Source organism: Anomaloglossus baeobatrachus, chromosome 10 (assembly GCF_048569485.1).
Source record: "Anomaloglossus baeobatrachus isolate aAnoBae1 chromosome 10, aAnoBae1.hap1, whole genome shotgun sequence".
Taxonomy (NCBI): Eukaryota; Metazoa; Chordata; class Amphibia; order Anura; family Aromobatidae; genus Anomaloglossus; species Anomaloglossus baeobatrachus.
Genome location: NC_134362.1, coordinates 57,031,293 through 57,055,133, shown reverse-complemented (window position 1 = coordinate 57,055,133; position 23,841 = coordinate 57,031,293). Strand labels below are relative to the sequence as shown.

At 43.9% G+C, this 23,841-nt stretch overlaps 1 non-coding gene across 1 annotated transcript; it reads right to left on the bottom strand.

Moving 5' to 3' along the window:
* Window positions 1–3,539: 3,539 nt before the first annotated feature.
* TRNAT-AGU (transfer RNA threonine (anticodon AGU)) lies at window positions 3,540–3,613 on the bottom strand. Its single transcript has one exon. It is a non-coding gene; the product is annotated as a tRNA-Thr (tRNA).
* Between the last annotated feature and the right edge of the window lie 20,228 nt (window positions 3,614–23,841).

Below are 23,841 nucleotides of genomic sequence, written 5' to 3'. Positions count from 1 at the left end.
GAAGTATCTACCGTAAGGGACACCATAGATGACAGTGTGAAATTGGACAGGTCGGATCCTTATCGGATGGTTAGGAGACACATTACTGTCGCCCGAGCACATCAATATTGGTGGGCTTGACCAATAGTTGTGTAAAGTGTATTAGGGCCTTTGGAGTTTAGTAGATTTTAAAGGGAATCTGTCACCAGGTTTTTGCTCCTCCAGCTGAGAGCAGCATAATGTAGAGACAGAGACCCTTATTCCAGTGATGTGTCACTTACTGAGCTGTTTGCTGTCATTTAGATAAAATCAATGCTTTCTCTGCTGTAGATCTAGCAGTTATACAGAGCTTGTGAATATTCTGGACTACCGGCAGCATGCCATGTAGTCCTGTAATGATAATCTACTGCTTATTAAACATTGATTTTATCAAAACTACAGCAGCTCAGTAAGTGACACATAGCTAGAATTAGGATCTCTGTCTCTACATTATGCTGCTTTCAGATTAGAGGGCAAAAACCTGGTGACATTCAGTTTAATCAATAGGTCATTTTCAGATGACCTATTCATTTTAAAAAGAGGTTAAGAGACTGCACCTTTTGAAATTACTTACTAAGGGGACAGAAACCTCTAGTTTAGCTCTTGTTTGCACCCTCTCCGGACAGGAGCATCTCAGCTGCATAGAAATACATGCAGCCGACCCGCTCCTGTCAGGACAGTGTGCGGCTGTGCCGGGGTGATGCAATGCGAGACTTAGCGAATCACCCGCAAGTGTGACTCCGGCCTAATACAGAGCTCAAGAATATGCTGGACTACCTGCAGCACGCCAAGTAGTCCTGTAATGATAATCTACTACTGATTAAACAGTGATTTTATCAAAACGACACTAAGCAGCTGAGTAAGTGACACGTCACTGGAATCAGGATCTCGGCCCCTACTTTATGCTGCTCTCAGATTACATGTTAAAAACCTGGTGACAGATTCCCTTTAACTGAGTTTGTGTAGAGGTATTATCATAATAATAATAATGCACTATAAAAGGTACCACTAAGGGGCTTTAAATATAATAATTCTCTATGACAAAATGTAATAATAATTGTCTTTTTCTTTTTTTTTTCCTCTACATTACAGAAAAATTCCAGAAACCTCATGTTTGAATTGCATAGAAATGAAAGTATATACACCCTAGCTATTGGCACATTCTGTCTTCCCACAATACACAGCCCACCATTATATAACAATCCCCTATTCTCAGCTAACGCCCTTCTTCAGCAATTTACCCTTCACAATGTCTCCACGGCTCTCCATAGTTTGTGCTCCAGAGCTCACTCCTCTCAACAATACCTTCTTCTTATACATTTCTAGATTAGGTAATAAACCTAAATTTTAATGCACTGTATATAACATAATAATGTTAGCGCTGTGTAGTATATGGATGGTGATACTGAGGTCATGTTTTGATAATCAGGTTATTTTTTTCCCATTCTAAGCTAAAGTTTCAACTTTTTAGATTTTCTTTCATATGTGGCTGATCATTAAATTCGCCAACACTGTCTTTTTATCTTATTTTTTTTAACTTTTTTTTTATTTATTTATTTTAATCTTTATTTTTTATTTTTTTTATTTTTATTTATTTATTTTAATCTTTTTTGTATCTTTTTTATTCTTTTTTTTTCTTTTTCTTTTTTCTTTTTATTTATCTTTTATTTATTTTAATCTTTATTTTTTATTTTTTTTTATTTATTGTGTTTTTTTATTTTAATCTTTTTTGTATCTTTTATTTTTTTTTACTTTTTATATTTTATTTTTATTTTTTATCTTTTTTTATTTTAATCTTTATTTTTTATTTTATTTTTTATCTTTTTATTTATTTTTTAATCTTTTTTTGTATCTTTTATTTTTTTTTACTTTTTATATTTTATTTTTATTTTTTATCTTTTTATTTTAATCTTTTTATTTTTTCTTTTATTTATTTTTTATCTTTTTATTTATTTTAATATTTATTTTTTCTTTTATTTTTTATCTTTTATTTTTTATCTTTTTTTTTTTTTTATTTATTCTTTTTTCTTTTTTTTATATTTTTATGTATTTATAGGAGAATACTGCACAGTCACTGCAATAAACTGTTTGATATCTGAAAGCTTCTGCTCAAACACTGCCATTAAAGACAAATTTCACACACCAATCTGTTTATACATGCATATATCTTTTTCAAAGACAAGTCCAGCAATACCTTTTACATGGCCGATCCGTTCCTCTGTTACTGGGAAATCAGCATTTAAATTAATATGCAAATGAGGCTGAAGAGCTATTTGTAGATCTGAAGCCTCTGTCACTCCAGCTCTATTCTCCGCCAAGCAATGCCACCTCGTACATGATGGACTGTTTCTATGCTATGTGACTTCGGTCAAAGGCAGGCGCGGACATATCATTGGTGCAACCGGGCCCCCCTTACCCCTTGGGCACAGGGGCCCAAGAGGTAAGAGAGCCCATTTCTTCCTCTAAAGCAAGTAGAATTGTGAATTTTGATGAGTTATTGGACTCTATATACTTTTTTTTTTTTTTCACGGGGCACTTTTTTGTCTGCATCTGCCAGTGGTCAAAGGAACTGTCAATAAAGCAGGAGGAGGTGCCACTTAGCGGGGAATAGAGCTGGAGTGACACAGGATTCAGATCTACAGTAACCATTTACATCGTAATTCAAAAACTGATTTCTCAGTAACAGGAACAGATCGGCCATATTAAGGTATTGCTGGACTTGTCTTTGAAAGAGATACATGCACATACAAATAGTTTGAGGGCTTAAATGCTGCCTTTAAAAAAAAATTCCTAAAATATAAGTGAAGAACAGATCATTCGAAAAAAAAGTTAATGGGGAAACCGCTATCTATTGCTTTTGATATAGTATTCAATCTTGATGCGGATAGAATCCAAAAAGTGCAGGTGGGAGACAATGAGATCATTGATCCGGGATATGTAAGGGCAGCATTGTATGGGCACAGATCTGCTCTGCCATTAGCTAAAACATGATAAAAATATGGTGGCATTTGGCTAATAGGTTCAAAATCACATAATAGCAAAGAATCTGTTGTATTCATGACTTCCACATTTTTGTGCACATCTGAAAAAGACAAAATACTACCAGGAAGGAGGCCTGACATTGTCCGCAGTGACCTGTCTGCATCATTCAAAAGAATGGCTTTACATAGGTTGAAAAAAACCTAGGTCCATGTAGTTCAACCTTCCTCCACCAATTATATATTTTGTCACTGTCATTGATAACCGACAATGTTGTGTGTAGTGAGGAAATCATCCAGCCCTGATATAAAAGCTGTTATAGTATTTGCCATTACTACCTCTTGTGGTCGGCATTCCACAGTCTGACTGCTCTAACTGTAAAGAACCCTTTCCTATTTAGCTGCTGAAAATTTACATTTGCCATTTTAATACTTTTAAGCAATTTAATTTTTACGTTTCAAACTATATTTATTTATTTTGGTAATATCTATTATATATCAAGGAAAATTCACTAATTTTTTGCCAGCACCAGGATAAAAGTTAGGCACTGCTGAGATTTTAACTCAGGATCTCCTGTTTACTAGACAGGCGCTTTAACCAACTAAGCCACAGCGCCACCTGTTTTTGTTGGGGCTCTGTATGAGTTCCTGTCTGATTTACACTTTTTTTTTACAGAAACCCGATGGAGGTCCTTACTAGAAAGCAGTGTATTAGTATGATAGTAGTATAAGGCTGCTTTCACACATCAGTTTTTTCCCATCAGGTACAATCCGGAAAAAAACGGGTAAACCGGATCCGGTTTATCCCCATAGACTTGCATTGTAACCGGATTGTACCTGATGGCTTTGCGGTGCATCCGTTTTTTTCCGGATGCGGCAAAATAAATAAATGCGGCGGCCGGATAGAACGTTCCCTGCAACGTTTTTTGCTCCGGCAAAAAAAACCGCATCGCGCCGCATCCGGCCGCTGCGGCGCATTTTCAATACATGCCTATGGATGCCGGATGCGGCGCGATGCGGAAAAAAACGCATCCGGCCACCGCATGCGGTTTTTTCCACTGCGCATGCTCAGTAGCGTGCCGCAACCGGAAAAAAACGGACCAGCCGCATGTAAAAACTTATGCAAAGGATGCGGTGTTTTCACCGCATCCGTTGCATAGGTTTCACAGCCGGATTGAGCCGCACGGCTCAAACCGGATGTGTGAAAGTAGCCTAAGGCTGCTTTCACGCATCAGTTTTTTGGTATTAGGCATGATCCAACAAAAAAACTGATGCGACGGATCCGGCGAAAAAACGGATCAGTTGCATCAGTTTTTTCCATCAGTTCCTTCAGTTTTTTTGACAGATCCGGTGTGATTCTGAGCATGCTCAGTTCAGAAAAACGGATCCGGCTGCCAGATCCGTTTTTTGCCGCATTACACCGGATTTGGCGTCCATAGGCTTCCATTATAAAACACACCGTACAGCGCCGATTCGTTTTTTTTGCTGGACACAAACGTTCACTTCAACGTTTCATCCGGCCTCCAGACAAGTAAATTTTGCCGGATGCGGCAAAAACTGGATGAAACGCAAGGCCATCCGGCGCTAATGAAAGTCTATGGGGGAAAAAACGGATCCGGCGGCAAAAGACACCGGATCCGTTTTTTCATGGTTTTGCCGGATTGTGCCTGATGGCAAAAAACTGATGTGTGAAAGCGGCCTAAGACTGCTGTGTTAGGCTTTGTTCGCACGTACCCTCTGAATTTTCTGCAGCGATTTGACAGCACATGTGCGCTTCAAATTGCTGCAGAAACACTGCATAATGGATACAGTGTTTCAGCAGAATAAATCCCGATTTCATGCGCTCGGGATGCAGCCTCATAGACAGAGTGGGAGCAGCATCCAAAGCGCACGGAATAATTGACATGCTGCTTTTTAGAATGCACGGATTTGGGTCAAAATTTTCGTTAATGAACGATAATATATTAGTCAAAGGTTAGAACGGCTTCACACATTCTCTTCCTGGAGAGCCAAACTTAGCCATAAAGAGGCATGGACATACCATACATAGTGGTTGACGTCCTCAAGTGGTCCCATCAATGCAATTCCTTTCCAAAAAAAAAAAAAAATAAACTGGTGATGAAATCCCAGACAGTCTATATGGTAAAGATTGTTCTGATTAGGAAAAAAACATTATAAAGAAAAAAAAAGTGCACAAAATAAAACTTTTGCACACGTAGCAGAACATCCTATTAATGATCTTTTTCAGAGAGAGGGAATAGTGGTTAAAAACATAGGCTATGTTACCTTTCTTTAAAGGGAATCTGTCAGCAGGTTTTCACTATGTAATCTGAAGACAGCAGGAGATAGAGGCTGACACACGGAGTTTAAGGATGTGTCTATTACCCTGTGTGCTGTTGTTTACTTATAGTGAAGGTTTTATCACATCGGATTAACATTGCCTGAACTACATCGTCCGACCACGTCCTCTCCTGTGATTAGCAGCTCACTGTCTATAAACACTGTACATACAGAGCCTGGTGTGAGCAGGGACAGCTCTCTGAGCTCTGCTGCACTGCTAAATCTAAACACCCTGATTGTATCACAACAGCTGCACCCAGTAATCTAAGTGATACATCTTTAGATTCAGGATCTCTTTGCCTACATTATTCTGCTTTCATATAAGATAGCAAAAACCTGCTGACAGATTCCCTTTTTAGGAAAATAACCCATTGTTTAAAACTTTTTTTTTTTTTTTTTAACTTTTCATGTATTTTTTTTTCAATTTGGCAAGGTTATCTTTTTTTATTTTTTTCAGGTCATGCTCTTATTAGAAAAACCAAAGTGAGTAATCTTGCAATTTGACCATGTTAGAAAAATAAAGTTAATAATTATGCAAATTTCACAATGGCTACTGGTGGTTTGTTTGTTTTTTTGTTTTTTTTTAGACTTCTACTGCCTGTCCTTTTCTGAAAAGTTTTCATCAGTCTCCTTATCAACATAGACAGGATTATAAATGACTTGTAACACCTCTGTATACAGCAGATATCACTATTCACAATGACCGTTGCACACGCTGATTAGATGCTTGAATACAAAAGAAAGGGTCTCAATCAGTCAGTTGCTGCTAATGATCATGTAGATTTCCTAAAATAATGGGAAGCAAGAGTGTAGGATAGCCCTGGAGCCTGTGTGACAATTACAAGATTTATTTTTCTGATTGTCAGGTTTGAAAAAAAAAAATCTATCTAGAAAAACCTGATTTAAAGGGAATCTGTCAGCGGGTTTTTTCTCCCCCATCTGAAAGCAGCATAATGTAGAGACAGAGACCCTGATTCCAGCGATGTGTGACTTACTGAGCTGTTTGCTGTCACTGTGATAAAATCAATGTTTTCTCCGCTGCATATCTAGCAGTTATTCAGAGCTCATGAATATACTGGACTACCTGCAGCACACCAAGTAGTCCTCTAATGATAATCTACTGCTGATTAAACAGTTATATTATCAAAACTAAACTAAGCTGCCCAGTAAGTGACATAACGCTGGAATCAGGGTCTCTACCCCTACATTATGCGGCTCTCAGAATAGGGGGCAAAAACCTGGTGACGGATTCACTTTAATCAATAGATCATTTACTGATGACACATTCCCCTTAGGCTACTTTCACACATCAGTTTTCTGTATTCAGGCACAGTCCTTTTTTTTCCTGATCCAACGGATCCTGAAAAAAAAGTGAAAACCGTATCCATCGGATCCGTTTTTTAACGGATCCGTTATGCCGGATCCGTTAAAAAACGGATCCGGTGGATACGGTTTGCATCCGTTTTTGCATCCTTTTCGTCCGTTTTTTGGCTGGATCCGTTTTGTTAATTACATTGGAGCATGCTCAGTTTAGAAAAACGGATCCGGCGGCCGCATCCGTTTTTTACCGCATTACGCCGGATCCGGCGTCCATAGGCTTCTATTGTAAAACACGCCGTATCGCGCCGGATCCGGCGCGATGCGTTTTTTTTGCCGGACAAAAAAACGTTGCAAGCTACGTTGCCTCCGGCCGCCGCTTTAACTAATTTTGCCGCATCCGGAAAAAAACGGATGCAACGCAAAGCCATCCGGTACAATCCGGTAACAATGCAAGTCTATGGGGAAAAAACTGATGCGGTACCGGATCCGTTTTACCCGTTTTTTTCCGGATTGAACCTGATGGCAAAAAACTGATGTGTGAAAGTAGCCTAAAATAGAGGTAAAGAGACTGTGCTTTTTTGACATTACTTACTAAGGGGGCAGAAACCTCTAGTTTAGCTCCTGTTTGCACATGTTCTGTTCTCCTAAACTCTCTTCTGCATAGTCCACAGTTCACATTCCTGGGATAATCTTGCCGATGCAGTGAAGCAAAAGGAAAAATTCCTTCCTTACAATACTGAGATTGTGGCCATTTGCATACCAAGGTAGGAAAGGTCCGGATATAGGCTTTATTGTATTTTCATACTACAGGAAATAATGTTGACAGATTCCTTTTAAATTAGGCCAAACTAAACATCGCCGTGGATAAAATTCTAAACAGGTAAACTGAATTGGTAATCCTGAAGCTCCAGATGATACATACAGGGGAACTGCACTCCACAACCTTTTGGCCCATGAATACAATGTTGTATGCCACAATTAATCCATTTACTGTGTGTGTGTGTCTTTATCACTTACTGTTTGTTTATACGCATTCAATGAATGTAAATCTACAGCAACACCAAACTCGGGGAGTGAAATTGTCTATCTTGTTTTCATGAGTTTACATGTTTGTTTGTATTGTTTGTTTTAGCTCTTATATTCTAAACTTAATAAACTGCAAAAGTGAAATTAATTGTGTAATTGTCTTCTCTCTATTTAGTATATTTGTATAGCTAGTTATATATAAATATACAGGCTCATTCTTTTTACTGAGCACTTTTCAGGTGGGTTACAGAGCTTTCAACAGCTGAGAAAGTTGTGTGCATAATATATTTCTTGTATGCACAGGTGACTTTTTCAGGTGTTTCGCTCTGTAACCCACCTCAAAAAGTGCTCAGTAACTGTTAAAAAGAACGAGCCTATGCATTGCAATGTAAAAACAATTTGCCGTGCTTGTGATTCAGTAGTGTAACCCTCTACTTTCCATACTGAACCCCCTCTTAACACTGTCCTCTACACTGTGTCTGCCCCTATACTGTCTAGTTTTTACACTGCCACCTCACCACACAACCCCTTCTCGCTATGGTCTCACACTGTCCCCCCATGCTGCCCCCTGTCCTTACTGCTCCCCCACTACCCAGTGTATTCTGTGCCCCCTCACATTTTTCTCATCACATACTGTCTCCTCATTCTCCATTCTGTGCCTGTCTCCTTGCTCCCTATACTATGTCCTCAAATTTACCCCCTCGCTCCTCATACAGTCCTAAAATTCTGCCCCCTTGCTCCCCATACTGTGGCCACAAAATGTGTTTCCCTCATTTGCTCCCCATACTGTGTTCGTATATATTCCATCCTTGCTACCCATACTGTGTCTGTATACATTCCACCACTCACTTCCCATACTGTGTCTGTATATATTCCCCACCTCACTCCCCATACTGTCTGTATACATTCCTCCCTTACCCTCTCTTATCATACTGTTTCTGTATACATTCACCCTCAGCCTTTCTCCCCATACTAGGACTGTATACATTTCCCCCTTACCCTCCCCATACTGTTTCTGTATGCATCCCATCTCAGCCTCTCTCCCCATACTCTGCGTTTAAACATTCCAAATCACCCTCTCTTGCCATACTGTGTGTATACATTCTCCCCTCACCCTCTCTCCTCATACTAGGCCTGTATAAATTTCCCCACTCACCTTCCCCATACCGTGCCCGTATACATCCCCCTTACACTTTCTCGCCATACTGTGTGCGTATACATTCCCCCCTCACCCTCTCCCCATACTAGGTCTGTATACATTCCCCCTCACCTTCCCCATACTGTGTCCGTATACATCCCCCCTCACCCTCTCTCCCAATACTGTGTCCGTATACTCACTCACCCTTTCGCCCCATACTGTGTATACATTCCCCTGTCGCCCCATACTGTGTGTATACATTCCCCTCTCAACCCATACTGTGTCTGTAGACATTGCCCCCATCACTCCCCATACTGTGTCCATATACATCCCTCTCAACCTCTCTCCCAATACTATGTCCATATACATCCCTCAACCTTTATCCCTATACTGTGTCTATATAATTCACTCCTCACCCTCTCTTCCCATACTATATTTTTATACATTCCCCTTTCACGCTCTCTCCCCATACTATGTACTTATACTTCCCCCTCACCCTCTCTCCTTATACTGTGTCCATATATTATTACTCTCCCCCATACTGTGTCCATATACTTCAATCCACCATCTCTCTCCCCATACTGTTTATATATACATCCCCCCTCACTTTCTCTCCCTATACTGTGCCACATACTCCCCCTCCTTCACTCTCTATCCCAATAGGTGTTCCTCTTCGGTGTCTTCAGCTCCACTGCAGCACCTACCACCAGCGGTGTCTGCAGCAAGTGATGTCAGCAGTGTGATCAGCTGACCTGATCACGCTGCTGCTCAAGAATGTCTTTCTCGATCAGTGATTCCCCCAAGCTTTCTTGCCTTAAAAGACACAGAGAGGGTCACGAGCCAGATCCAGAGCTCCCAAAAAGTGACATCCAGCTTCTTCCTCCCCCACAGTAATGACACCTAGAGTCCCTTTTTATCAGTATAATGTAAGCCAAATCTTTCCAACAGAAATCATACTGTTTACTTGCATTTTGGGGTCCCACCTTACCCCCACTAGGTGTATCAAGCATTCCCACCACAGTATCACACCCAGCTTCAAGCACCCCTCTATCTGGCGGTCTCATCCTATCTCTAGGTAAGCATTTACTTAACATATCTCAGAAACCCCAAGCTCAGTATATGCACATCGAGATCTGCTCTTCAATGTGGGGCTACTCACGAAAGTCACCATCTGGAAACTGGCTCTGCATAACTGTTTGCTATACCTGGTGATAATGCACCAAGCTGTCAGACAGCTACGAGCCACATATCATGGGCCTGCAAGCCACATGAGGCTCCTGAGCCACAGGTTGGTTCCCCCTGTTCTAGACTGTACACCTATTGTTCCAAGTCAGCAGCAGCATTAAACAGGGCACTGGCACTTTTTTTGTTTGCCTTATCATACGGTTTATTTTTTCTTCTTTTTCCTTGTGCTGACCTGTTTTGTGAAAATCTGATGTTAGCGACATATTGTGTGGTTGATCGTCAAAGCTATAGTCAGTCATACGATTACTAGGCGGACAAATGCACATGCTCGTGCTGGTGACAAGAAATGTGGGCGATTGACATCGTTGGGATCAGAGCTCCTGCCTGTCCCCTCTGGCTGCTATATTGCTGTAGCTAAATTCTACAAAATACCAGTTTTAAAAATAATTTGGGTTTCCTGTAACAATGGACAAATGATATTATAAGAAGTATACAGTGTGTCCACCCATATCCTGTCCACTGCCATTAACTTGAGAACGGCGGCAGCTATAGGCATAGAAGTGGTGTCTAGGTATAGTAAAGTAGCCATGCGCTACGCAATGAAACCACCTATAGCGCCACCTGGTGGAAAACAACGGAGTTAGCATTTTTATCTTGAAAACGGAACGAGATAGAGAAAAAAAGTGAATTAAAAAATTCTAGGGCATCATCAATTCAACACGAATCGACACCTTGCTTACAGAAATGCTATGATATGAAACCCATGAACCCCTGCAAAACATTGAATGGTGGTCACGCAAATGGCGCTCATTTAACTTTGATGCTCAAAGTGGCCCCCGTCAGCTGCAATGCATATCTGGACTCTGGACAGTATACTGTATCTTGCTGCACGCTGTGCAATATGGTAGGTGACACGTTTGCACAAGCATCTGTGATACGTCGTCGTAGGTCCTGCAATGTTGGTGGAGGGGTCGCATACACCTGCTGTTTGATGTGATCTCACAGAAAGAAGTCCCATGGGGTCAGGTTAGTTGAGTGTGGAGGCCACTCCATGCAGCCACCATACCCAATGACTTGTAGGAAGGTCTCCATGAGGTATCGCTTCACATCCGCAGCCTTGTGAGTTTTACACGTTCTAATCATAGAGAGAGAGGGGAGCCAGCACGATCTGAAAATGGCATGCATCATATAAAAAGTGCAAATTCACAGATTTATTCCAACTGTACTGTAATATAAATGAGATTTTTAGCAAATAATTGATCAATTCTTTGAGCCACCCCTGCCAACGTCACGGCAAATCTCAATAGGGGGGTCCTACACTATATTCTGTATTTCATGTGCCATGCGGCCTCCTAGATAAAGTTAAAAGCAGAACCATAATGGAGCACACATACCTGTAACCTGTATATATAATCGCTTCTATGTTGCAAAAGAGGCAATTGTGGATAGAGGCCAGCCCAGGTCCCAGCATGTGGAGCAAGCTCTACACATACCAGGACTATATCAGAACTGACCCTCCCAGTGCCAGACAGCAACCATTGATAAAGGCGTACCAGATCCAAGAATGGTGCTTAATTAGCAATGCCTGTGGAAAGGGTGAGGCAACTGAATGTGTACAGCTACCAACAGGAGGAATATATTGCAAACCAGGATCAGGCGTGCATAGCATGGTGGTGACCAGCCACCAGACATTTGTAGCATAACTACAACCAAACAGAGAGAGAGGGGAGCCAGCACGATCTCAAAATGGCATGCATCATATAAACTTTTTATATGATGCATGCCAATTTCAGATCGTGCTGGCTCCTTTTTCTCTGTTATGACTGTAGTTATGCTACAATTCTGGTGACTGACCATCACCATACCATGCATGCCTGATTTTGGTTTGCAATGTATTCCTCCTGTTGGTAGCTGTACACATTCAGTTGCCTCACCCTTTCCACAGGCAATGCTAATTAAGCACCATTCTTGGATCTGGTCCGCCTTTATCAATGGTTGCTGTCTGGCACTGGGAGGGTCAATTCTGATATAGTCCTGGTATGTGTAGAGCTTGCTCCACATGCTGGGACCTGGGCTGGCCTCTATCCACAATTGCCTTTTTTGCAACATGGAAGCGGCTATATACAGGTTACAGGTATGTGTGCTCCATTATGGTTCTGCTTTTAACTTATCTAGGAGGCCGCATGGCACATGAAATACGTAATATAGGTTAGGACCCCCCTATTGAGATTTGCCGTGACGTTGGCAGGGGTGGCTCAAAGAATTTATCAATTATTTGCTAAAAATCTCATTTTTTTTATTATAGTACAGTTGGAATAAATCTTTGAATTTTCACTTTTTATATGATGCATGCCAATTTCAGATCGTGCTGGCTCCTTTTTCTACGTTCTAATCATAGCATATCTGTAAGCAAGGTGTCGATTCGTATTGAATTGATGATGCCCTACACCTTTGTAATTCACTTTTTTTGTCTATCTCGTTCCGTTTTCGAGATAGAAATGCTAACTCCCTTGTTTTCCACCAGGTGGCGCTATAGGTGGTTTCATTGCGTAGTGCATGGCTACTTTACTATACCTAGACACCACTTCTATTCCTATAGCTGCCGCCGTTCTCAAGTTAATGGCGGTGGACAGGATATGGGTGGACACACTGTATACATAGCAAAATATGCCACTCCGGAGACTCCAGGCTGGAGCGCGCTTACTGTCATATATTTTTCACTTTTACTTATTTTATCAGCCATTACCTGGGTAGAAAAATGTCACCTTATTGCATTTTAGGTTTACAATCTCTTAACCCTTAGGCCATGTTCACATGTATGTACCAAAATATGCAAAAGAAATGTGCTGTGATCATTGCATTTTTGCTCCATTATTTTTATGTTTTCTTGTTTTGGGACAGATTTGATGCAGTTTTTTTAACACTGGGATTCTGCTGTTAAAAAAATTGCATATCACTTTTTACATGCCGTTTTACTTGTCTTCCATACAAGGCTAATGGAAAATAAAACCATTGAACAGTGTATTTAATCGTCAATGGAGATGAGTTTTCCTGAAATCACTTCCACTATGCAAAAAATATTAAATGCGGCATACGTTCTGCCACGATCAGTATGTGGGAACTTGACATTAAAGAGTTTATCCCCTACTTTTACATTGATGGTATATCTTTAAGATAGGTTGTCACTGTCTGATTGTCTGGGCTTGGACACCCCGCACTTATGCCGATCAGCTGTAGTCGATGTCGGTGGCGGTAGCAGGCAGCCAGAAATGCTCAGTTCTGGAGCTGATCTGTCAATTTAAAGCGGCTGTAGCTGGGAAATGCACATCCACCTCCCGTTCAAATCAATAGGAGGCGGATGTGCAGTACCTGGCTGTGGCCGCTATCAGAAGATGGGGCAGTTTTGAAATTGAGCATTTCCGGCTGCCTACTACCGCCGCCGGCACTGAGTACAGCTAATCATACATCTGACCTAAGGACCAGTCACACAAAACGACTTACCAGCGATCCTGACAACGATACGGCCTGATAAGGATCGCTGGGGAGGTCGCTGGTGAGATGTCACACAGTCAGACCTTACCAACGACTCAGGAACGATGAACGACCTGTATAACGATCTCGGCGGGCGTTGGGACTGTGTTAGGAGGTTGTTGGTAGGTGTCAAACACAATGATGCGTCCTGCTCAGCAGGACATCGCTTTTAAAGAAAATGGTCTGGACCATTCAGCAATGACTCGCGATCTCACAGCAGGGGCCTGATCGCTGGTAGGTGTCACACATAACGAGATCGCTGGCGGGATCGTTATTGCGTCACAGAAACTGTGACTCAGCAATGATCTCGTTAACGATCTCGTTGTGTGTAACGGGGCCTCTAGTCTCCTGTTACTTACCTACACGCAACCTGCGATCCTCACAAGATCTTCTCTACTCCTCTCTTATCTTCTCTTCCCACAATCTCATACATGATTTCTCCCGTGCCTCCCCCATACTCTGGAGCTCTCTACCCCAACACATCAGACTCTTGCCTACCGTGGAAACCTTCAAAAGGAACTGGAAGATTCATCTCTCCCGACAAGCCTACAGCCTGCAGTAACAGTCCACCATAGTGTTGCACGACCATCTCTACCCTCACCTACTGTACCCTCACCCATCCTTGTATACTGTGATGCCTCGCTGGCAGGGTCCTCTCTCCTCCTGTACCATTCTGTGCCTTGAAATGTTCACGATTATGTACTTGTCTATGTATGCCCCTTTTTCACATGTAAAGTGTCATGGAATAAATGGCACTATACAGTGGTACCTCGCTTAACGAGTAACCCAGTTAACGAGAATTTCGCTTAACAAGCAAAGCTTTAGGTAAATTTGTAACTCGGTTTACGAGAAACCTTTGCTGTACGAGCAAAATCCTCACCGCACACACTTCCGGTTCCGTACATCGACCGCACTCTGACCCGCACTTGCAGTCCACACAAACACGCACAAACACACATACAGTATTATGCTCACCTTACCTTCCGTTCCACCGCCGGTCTCATGGTTCTTGTAGTCCGCCGGTACATCGCGACGTCCTCGCGGCGAACTACAAGACTCAGGAGGCCGGCGATGGAACGGAAGGTAAGGTGAGCATAATATGTGTACCTTCAGTTCCATCGCCGGTCTCCTGGGTCCTGTAATTTGCCGGTATAGGCTGTGCATCGGCAACCATAGCGACAAGGGAGGAACTTCCGCTGTCCCCGCTGCTCAAAGGCAGCGCGCTGACCAATCAGAGGCAAGCACCTCCTGCCTTTGACGTCAGCGCTCTGGCAGCGGAAGTTCCTACCTCGTCGATACACAGCCCGTACTAGCGAACAGCAAGTCCCAGGAGACCGGCGATGGAACGGAAGGCAAGGTGACCATAATATGTGCGTGCTTGTGTGTTTGTACGTGTTTGTGTGTGTTTTGCGTGTGTGGAATGACACAACAGGGGACCAGGATGGGACATTTAACAAGTTGTGGAACGAATCGTCTGCATTGCAATGATTTCCTATGGGAAATCTTGCTTTGCTGAAAGAGTAACTTGGTTACCAAGCACAGTCCCAGAACGGATTGTTCTCGTTAACCAAGGTTCCACTGTGATAATAAATAATTATCAGTGGGGGAGCCGGGCGTCGGCCCCCGATCAATCAGACACTTATGATTTAGCCATCAATGTAAAAGAAGTTTACAGGTTTATGCACACTGTGCTTGGATTTTCCATCAGACATATACTCAGATCAGCCATAGCATTAAAGTCCAAAACTGAAACACCGGCTGCAGTTAAACAAAATGGACTCCTTTTGTATTTTGTTTTCCAGACAGCCCAAAAAATCCACTGTCCATTACATTTTTCTTGTTTTAATAGTAATGATAATATTTATTCATTTATATAGCGCTATTGATTCCACAGCGCTTTACATACATTGGCAACACTGTCCCCATTGGGGCTCACAATCCAGAGTCCCTATCTGTATGTCTTTGGAGTGTGGGAGGAAACCGGAGGAAACCCACGCAAACACGGGGAGAACATACAAACTCCTTGCAGATGTTGTCCTTGGTGGGATTTGAACCCAGGAACCCAGCGCTGCAAAGCAACAGGGCTCACCAATGAGCCACCACTTCTTCTTCTTACCATTTTAATTCTTGCAAGCATGGTTGCCTCTTCAAAATTAGAATCACGGTAGGTCTTCACGTGATGTAGATGCTTCACGCGAACATTGGCCGTAGAGAATGCAGAGGTAGCAGTCTTATTTCGCCTCTGGTACCTGAACTAGCCCAGAGGTATCACTGCCATATTATAGGACTGCAAGGTGAATTGGTGCATGTTCCTGTTACAGATTTGGACCTAGTAGATTAAAAGTACACCTCTTTAATATAGGCCATAATCTAATATATAAAGCTGAGTGTATGTATGTATGTATGTATGTATGTGTGTATGTCCACTAAAGGAATCCGCACCATCGCATTTACAATTACGAAATTTTGCACAGACGCCCCATGTGACTCAGGGAACATCGTAGACTATGTTTTGACAGGAAAATTTAACCCCACGCTTTACAGTTACACTCCAAAAAAACTGTCTCCATTAAAGTCAATGGAGATAAGAGCTACAGGTTATTAATAGGAGCTGTGAGTGGTTGCTATAGGAACAAAGGACATTGTTAGTATAAGAAGCTTATGTGTGAGGTAATAAGATGTCGGTGGAGAGATGGAAAGAGAGAAAGACAGACATGGAAAGAGACAGAGAGACAGACAGGGAATGAGTCAGAGAGAGAGAGACAGTCAAAGAGAGAGAGACAGTAAAAGAGAGACAGATGGTGGGAAAAGAGACAGAGGGGGAAAAGAGACAGAGGGGGAAAAGAGACAGAGGGGGAAAAGATACAGAGGGGGGAAAAGATACAGAGGGGGGAAAAGAGACAGAGGGGGAATAGAGACAGAGGGGGGGGGAAAGAGACAGAGGGGGGGAGAGAGAGAGGGGGGGAGAGACAGAGGGGGGGAGAGACAGAGGGGGAAAAGAGACAAAGGGGGAAAAGAGACAGAGGGGGGGAAAAGAGACAGAGGGGGGGAAAAGAGACAGAGGGGGGAAAGAGACAGAGGGGGAAAAGAGACAGAGGGGGAAAAGATACAGAAGGGGGAAAAGAGACAGATGGGTAAAAGAGACAGACCTGGAACAAGACAGACAGAGAGATAGAGAGACTGATACAGAGACAGACAGAGAGATATACATAGACAGACATGGATAGAGACTTGTTGCGGGCAGGGGACAGACCACGGCAGGGGGCTGCTCGAGACACTCGGATCCGGGGTCGTGGCGGTGGCTCGAGGGGAAGCCGGACCCGGGCCTGAGCACCCGTCCGTCGCCCTCAAGTGAAAAAGGGGAAATTATTATATAGGGGAGGTTTTGTCAGTGACGCCACCCGTGGTGTGCGGTGATTTTTGGGGAGACCGCCGCTGCCGCTGGAGGCGATGCCCGGGACCGATGGAGTGGGGCAGCTGGGTGTTATCCCATCCATGGGTAGGGGAGGTGTTGTCCCGGGGCCCCAATACAGGTGGGATGGTGCTGCGGAGCGCAATCTGCAGGGTTGGACCGGATGGTGTTGGTGTACTCACAGTTTCTGAATAAATTCACACAGAGTCCAGATGGTAAACCAAATTGCCAGTGACCGGTGACCTCCGGCGGGTATGTTCGGGTCCCACACCCTAGTACAGCAAACAGGGGTCCCTTCCTCCTGCACTTAGTGTTTGTGTCCGTTTTGTTAACTACTCCGCTTGAAACTGGGAAGTCCACTCCCGGTGTGTTTGTCAGTGGGAGCTGTGGCCCGCGAGAACTGACGTGTGGGATCTTAGCAGGAAATTGCGGAGCCCTATCCTCCTTGTTGGGCTTCCGTCTCGCTCTATCTGGGCCTCCTGTGGGACAAGACCTGAAATCTTGTCCCCGGCTGGTCAATTAGTAAGGTGCGTGAAGCTGTCCTTGCTCTAGGGTCCAGGTACCCTGTCATGCACGGCCTCCGGACCGGATTCCCGCTGTCAATACCGGCGGGCTACAACCCTGCCCTGGTTCACTTAAAGTCTCCCGTGACTGGATCTCCGTCGCCTGTGGCCCTGTCTGCCGACTGCCACATAGCCATTTTGTCAGTAGTCCGGTAGTCCAGGAGCTCCAACTCCTTCTGACTACCCTGTCACTTCACACTCCTCTCTTCACTCCTGTCACTCTTTGACTCTCTCTCCGTCTGGCTAACTGAACTCGCCCCTCCCATTTCACCTCAGAACCCCTGGGTAGGCGTCGGCAAACGCTTGGCCCCGCCCACTGATGTGTTCCTATTGTCATGGTGGGTGACTAGGCTTTGCTGGCTGATGTTGTGTACCTGGATGTGGGGTACACAAGGAGGAGGGAATCCTGCACCAGTAGTATTTTGTCAGGGCGTCACAGACTGACACACAGACAGGGAAAGAGACAGACACACAGACAGAGCCACACACTCAGACAGAGACAGACACACAGACAGAAAGAGATAGACAGATGTAATGCCTGCCTGAATCCACAGACTCAGACGGGTTGTAATGGACAGGCTAGAGGGAAACCACTTCACCAAGCAGGACCCCCAGAACCCTGAAACCCTTTAACCCTTATACATGGATTTGGAATTACACAGGGCCCTGGAGATCACTACCTGTGGTAGACTGCAGTCCGAGAGAGTAGTCGTCAGGCAGGGTCAAACCAGGAATTGCAGAACAGGGACAGAATCGGTATGCAAGGACGTAATCAGAAACAAGCAGAGGTCAAAACCGGATCGGGCAGCGAAGTACATAAACAGCAGGCAGGAGATGTAGTCAGGAAACAAGCAGAAGTAAAAATACCAGAATCACAAAACAGAACAGGGCGGGACAGGAACCAGGATACAGAACTATCTCTGGCAGTGTTCAGCAGGAGGGGAATTAAGAAGGGTGTGGTATCTTCCCATTAGCTATAGCTGAATGATGGTAACTTCAGCTGGAAGACACATGCCACCTATAGTCAGCCAGTGGTACTGCTGATCCCAAGGAAACCCAACCTAGTGGATGAGCGGAGCCTGCGCCCACCGGCGTCGCTTGCATCGACTCCTCTCCCATCACCAGCACCATCCACGGCAGGAACATGGCGTCGCCTGGCGATCGGAGTAGAAGTCGCGGGAGCGGACTTCGGTGGTGACGTAACAACAGACAGACACTGACAGACAGACTGGGAGAGCCACAAAGAGACAGTTACTATCCCGGGCAACGCCGGGTGCTACAGCTAGTCACTGTATAAAAAAGGGAATGCTATAATATCATCATATCAACTGAAAATAGGAATGAAGCCTTGTGTTACCCAATTGTGTCACTTCTTTTTATGCTTCACACTTGTTACACCTGTGTCATTTAAGTGTAAATATTTAACCAATGTTATTATAAAGCTATATATTTCCCACACAGAGCAATCAGCAAAGACCGTTCCTGTAAAAAGCCATAAAGATGAGTGCACCGCCCAGGTTATCACACCTATGGTCAATCTTGTATTATTGCCTTCTTTATAGTCTTGTGTCCTTACATGATCTGTTCCATCTGAGGCACACTGGATCACTGCCAGTGTCATTGAATGGTCTATTTTGAGACAGGAGAACGAATAAAGGACTCTCAATAGTAACACTTGGGGTAAAGCCTGCTTTACACGTTGCAATTTCGAATACGATATCGTATGCGATTTGCAACGCCCCCATCGTATGTGCAGCACGTTCAATTTGTTGAACGTTCCGCACAAACGATTATCCCCCGTCACACGTACTTACCTTCCATACGACCTCGCTGTGGGCGGCAAAGTCCACTTCCTGGAGTGGGAGGGACGTTTGGCGTCACATCGACATCACGCGGCAGCCGGCCAATAGAAGCGGAGGGGCGGAGCTGAGAGGGACGTAAACATCCCGCCCACCTCCTTCCCTCCGCATTGTGGGCCGGGAGCCGCAGGAGGCAGGTGAGATCTGTTCATCGTTCCCGGGGTGTCGCACACTGCGATGTGCGCTACCCCGGGTACGATGAACAACCTGACGTTCAGTTCGTCAGGAATGAACGACGTGCATGCGATGAACGGTTTTTCGTTCAATCGCAATTGCACGTCGCTGTCACACGCTACAACATACCTTACGATGCCGGATGTGCGTCACTTACGACGTGACCCCGCCGACAAATCGTAAGATATATTGTAGCGTGTAAAGCGGGCTTAAGAGATGGTGCACAATGCTTGTATCCTGTTCACACTGTGTTTTCTGCAGTGTGAACGTTTCTGAACAAATGGACACATTCAGAAATTGAACTCCGTTCTTATCATTGCAGTCTCTGGTCCAACTAAATATCGTTATTACGGGGATTCAGACGGAATCATCCAAGCCATCACTCGTGATGATTTTGATGAGCTCTGGTGTTGCACACCCCACCATCCCCACGGCTCTGTCCATTTTGGAAACTGCAGTAAAAATGCCAAAAGTCATACAATTTTACAACTTCAAAGTATTTACGCCACTTTATAACTGAAACGTTTTGATGAATTGGGGCCATAAAGTTTAATGGAATCATTCACACATCAGACAAGTCTCTGTTCTCTTAAAGTGAAGTCCTATTCTCATCCAATATTTTTTTTAATATTTCTTTATTTTCCCAAAAAAATTATAAACACAAATACATTGTTGCAGTTACTGTTCAGTGGTAATAAAGGAACATCAAACCAATAAACCTAGAACTTGGTAGGTGAGATCTTGAACTGAAAAAGTACATATAATTCTAAGACAATACGAGACAGTACTTGGACTCCTCGAGGCACAGTTTTTTAGTAGAGGGGATTGTAAGGAGCTCCCACAAGGTAGAGAAGGTTTGAAGTATTAGGAGGGGGTGGGGAGGCTAAGAGAATAGATGTATGGGTACATGTTAAATGGGGAATTGGACAACTGCATGTGCCAGCTTCGTGGTTTGTATATTATACTGTCAAGGTTGGGAATTTAGGGAAAACCGCAAATTGGGTTTTTCAGGGTCACATAGACGGAGTTCAAATCGATCTTCGCAGATGTATGTATTAGGAACAATAACCACACAGAGACGTGTCTCTATTCGGGAGAAGCTCAATGGTCTTTTGATCTGTATATTATAAAATACACACAGTTATTCAGTTCAACATTGTCCCTGATTGGTCAGTGATAACCAGCAAGATCCATATAGTAGGTCATCAGCCTGTTTCTGGCTTCCTAAATACCAGCTTAAACCAGCTACTGAATACTTCTTTGCGTTAACAAGTTGCTGAGCAAGAAGGAGGAGTCAACCTCCCACATCTCACATCCCATATCTCACATGGTGAGAACTAACTTATTACAGATTCCCTCAGTATATTCTAAATACCTCTTTGTTCATTGTTCATTTTGGCTTCATTATCTTTGTTAACACCTTACTGTACGCACATCTTAGAATCATATTATAAAGCTTCTATGCAATTGTCATGTAGACACAGATAATTATGCAACGACATCTATAATTTGATTATTTACACACACAGATAATCTTATTACATCTGGAGAAAGGGCCCATAGCCCAGGCATACCCTCACAATACTTGCTTGACCAAGGGTCCCAGGTTTCCTTGATTGGGAAATGTAACATCTGCCTGGAACCACAGTCTCAGGACGGCTGTCACGGACAGGCTAGAGGCTGGTCGCTCACTATGCAGGATCCCGAGAACCCCGAAACCCTTTAACCCCTATACAGGGATTTGGATTTACTACAGGGCCCCGGAGATCGCTACCTGTGGAAGGCTGCAATCCCAAGAAGTATAGTCGTCAGGCAAGATCAAACCAGGAGATACAGAAAAGGGACAAAATCGGAAGACAAGAGCGTAGTCAGGAAATCAGGCTAAGGTCAAAACCGGAGATGGTAGCGAGGTACAAAAATGGCAGGCAGGAGAGTAGTCAGAGAGCAGGCAGAGGTCAAAACACTGGGATCAATATACAGAGCAGGGCGAGAACCAGAGACAAACAGGATAAACTAGACTCTGTATATGGCGGCAAACAGCAGACAGGAGGAGGAATAAGAAGGGTGTGGTACCTTCCCATTGGCTGTAAGGTGGTAAATTCAGCTGAAAGGCACATGCCACCACAGTCAGCCAGTGGTGCTGCAGGCCCCAGGAAAGCCCAGCTTAGTGGATGGGTGGAGCCTGCGCCCACTAGAGACACTGGTACTGACTCCTCCCCTATCACCAGCACAGTCCATGGCGGGAACACGGCGGCGCTTGATGACCAAAGCAGAAGTTGAAGGAGTGGACTCTGGTGGAGATGTGACTCGGGATGTGTGTGTGTTTCCCAGCTAGAGAGCTCCTCTAATCTATACGTATATCACGTGGACCTTTTCCGTCCACTCTTGAAGAGTTGGAGGGGAGGGTTGCTTCCAATTGAGGGAGATTAAATGGTTGGCCGCTCCAAATAAAGGGTGCTTTACACGCTGCCACATCGCTAACGATATATCGTCGGGGTCACGTTGTTTGTGACGCACATCCGGCGTCGTTAGCGACATCGCAGCGTGTGACAGGCTGGAGCGACCTTAAAGGATCGCAAAAGAGGCAAAAATCGTTTGTCTGTGAGAGGTCGTTTATTTACCAAAAATCGTCTGGTCAGTAGCGATGCTGTTCCTCGTTCCTGCGGCAGCACACATCGCTATGTGTGACACCACAGGAGCGACGAACATCTCCTTACCTGCATCCACCACCAATGCGGAAGGAAGGAGGTGGGCGGCATGTTCCAGCCGCTCATCTCCGCCCCTCCTCTGCTATTGGACGGCTGCCGTGTGACGTCGCTGTGACTCCGCACGAACCGCCCCCTTAGAAAGGAGGCGGTTCGCCGGCAACAGTGACATCGCTAGGCAGGTAAGTAGTGTGACGGGTGTTAGCAATGTTGTGCCCCACGGGCAGTGATTTGCCCGTAACGCACAACCGACGGGGGCGGGTACGCTCGCTAGCGATATCGGTACCGATATCGCAGCGTGTAAAGTACCCTTATCAGGGGTAATAGCCCATGGTTTTTTTTGTGCAATAGTTTATTGAAGGGCAGGACAGCAGAACCTCCTTAGCCTTCAAATCATGCTTCAAGATGCCTAGGTTTGTGTTATTTATGCCTGTCCAGTAGAACTTCAAGTCCGGGCAGTGCCAGAAAAACTATTCTCCTCCATTATTTCTGGATCAGACTCAGCCATTCAAGTCTATGGAGAACTGTCAAAACCAGATATAAAACCAATGATGATGTCCGTTTCCCAACCTTTTTCAACTGATCCATTATCAATGGAAGAAATTTTAGACAGTTTACCTTTTTCATGTTTGAGGACAAAAAAATAAATAAATCCAAACATTTACGATATAATAGAAAAAAATATCCCTTCATAGGTTCTGCGAAGAGAAGAATGCTCTGATTAATAACAGATTTAATAAAAAAAATGGGACCCATGGAGTAACTTTATTAACAACTACACAAAATTTTAAATCTAATCTAGTTCTAATTCTGTTACAAACATAATTGTATGATGATGTCATAGTTTTTACTAATTTTGTCATTTGTTTCTTCTTTGTTCTATGTCTGTATTGTTTGTGTTTGATGAAAGCCTAATAAAAATGATTGAATAAAAAAAACTAAATAAAATGTAATAAAAAAAGATTATTATAAAAAAAAAATATCTCCCATACCTTTCCTCATTTAAAAATAATGAAAATAAACTTTAAATTTTCTTTGTTCAGAAGGTAAGCACCATAATACTAGCATTTCTGTTTTCCGGTCGCCAGTCTCAGAATACAATAAAAAGTGATTAAATGTATGTACCCCAAATTGTACAAATTCAAACTACAGCTAGACATGTGTACGGCCCCCGTGCCAGAGGCCGAGCCGCTCGGATCCGGATCCGCGGTGGCTCGAGGGGTCTCCAGACCGAGGGTTCGCGTGGACACTCGAATTTGAAAAAGGGGGTATATACAGGAGAGTTAGAAGTTTGTGACGCCACCAACGGTGCATAGTAATGTGAGGGACCACCGCTGCTGTTGGGGGAGCCCGGTGACGATGGTGTAGCAGCAGGATGTTTAACCCCTCCGTGAGTTTGTGTCCCGGGGCCCGTTGGATTGTTGGTGCTTGGGGTGCTGTTGGGGATAGGAAAAGGGTTTTTCAGTGTACTCACTAAGTCCAGGAATAACAACACCAACAGCTTGTAAACCAGAATTCTGAGCACCACTGCAGCTTGTAGGGAGCATGCTTGGGTGCGTGCCTTTGGTGTTGCTGTTAGCCTGTGGCCCTTT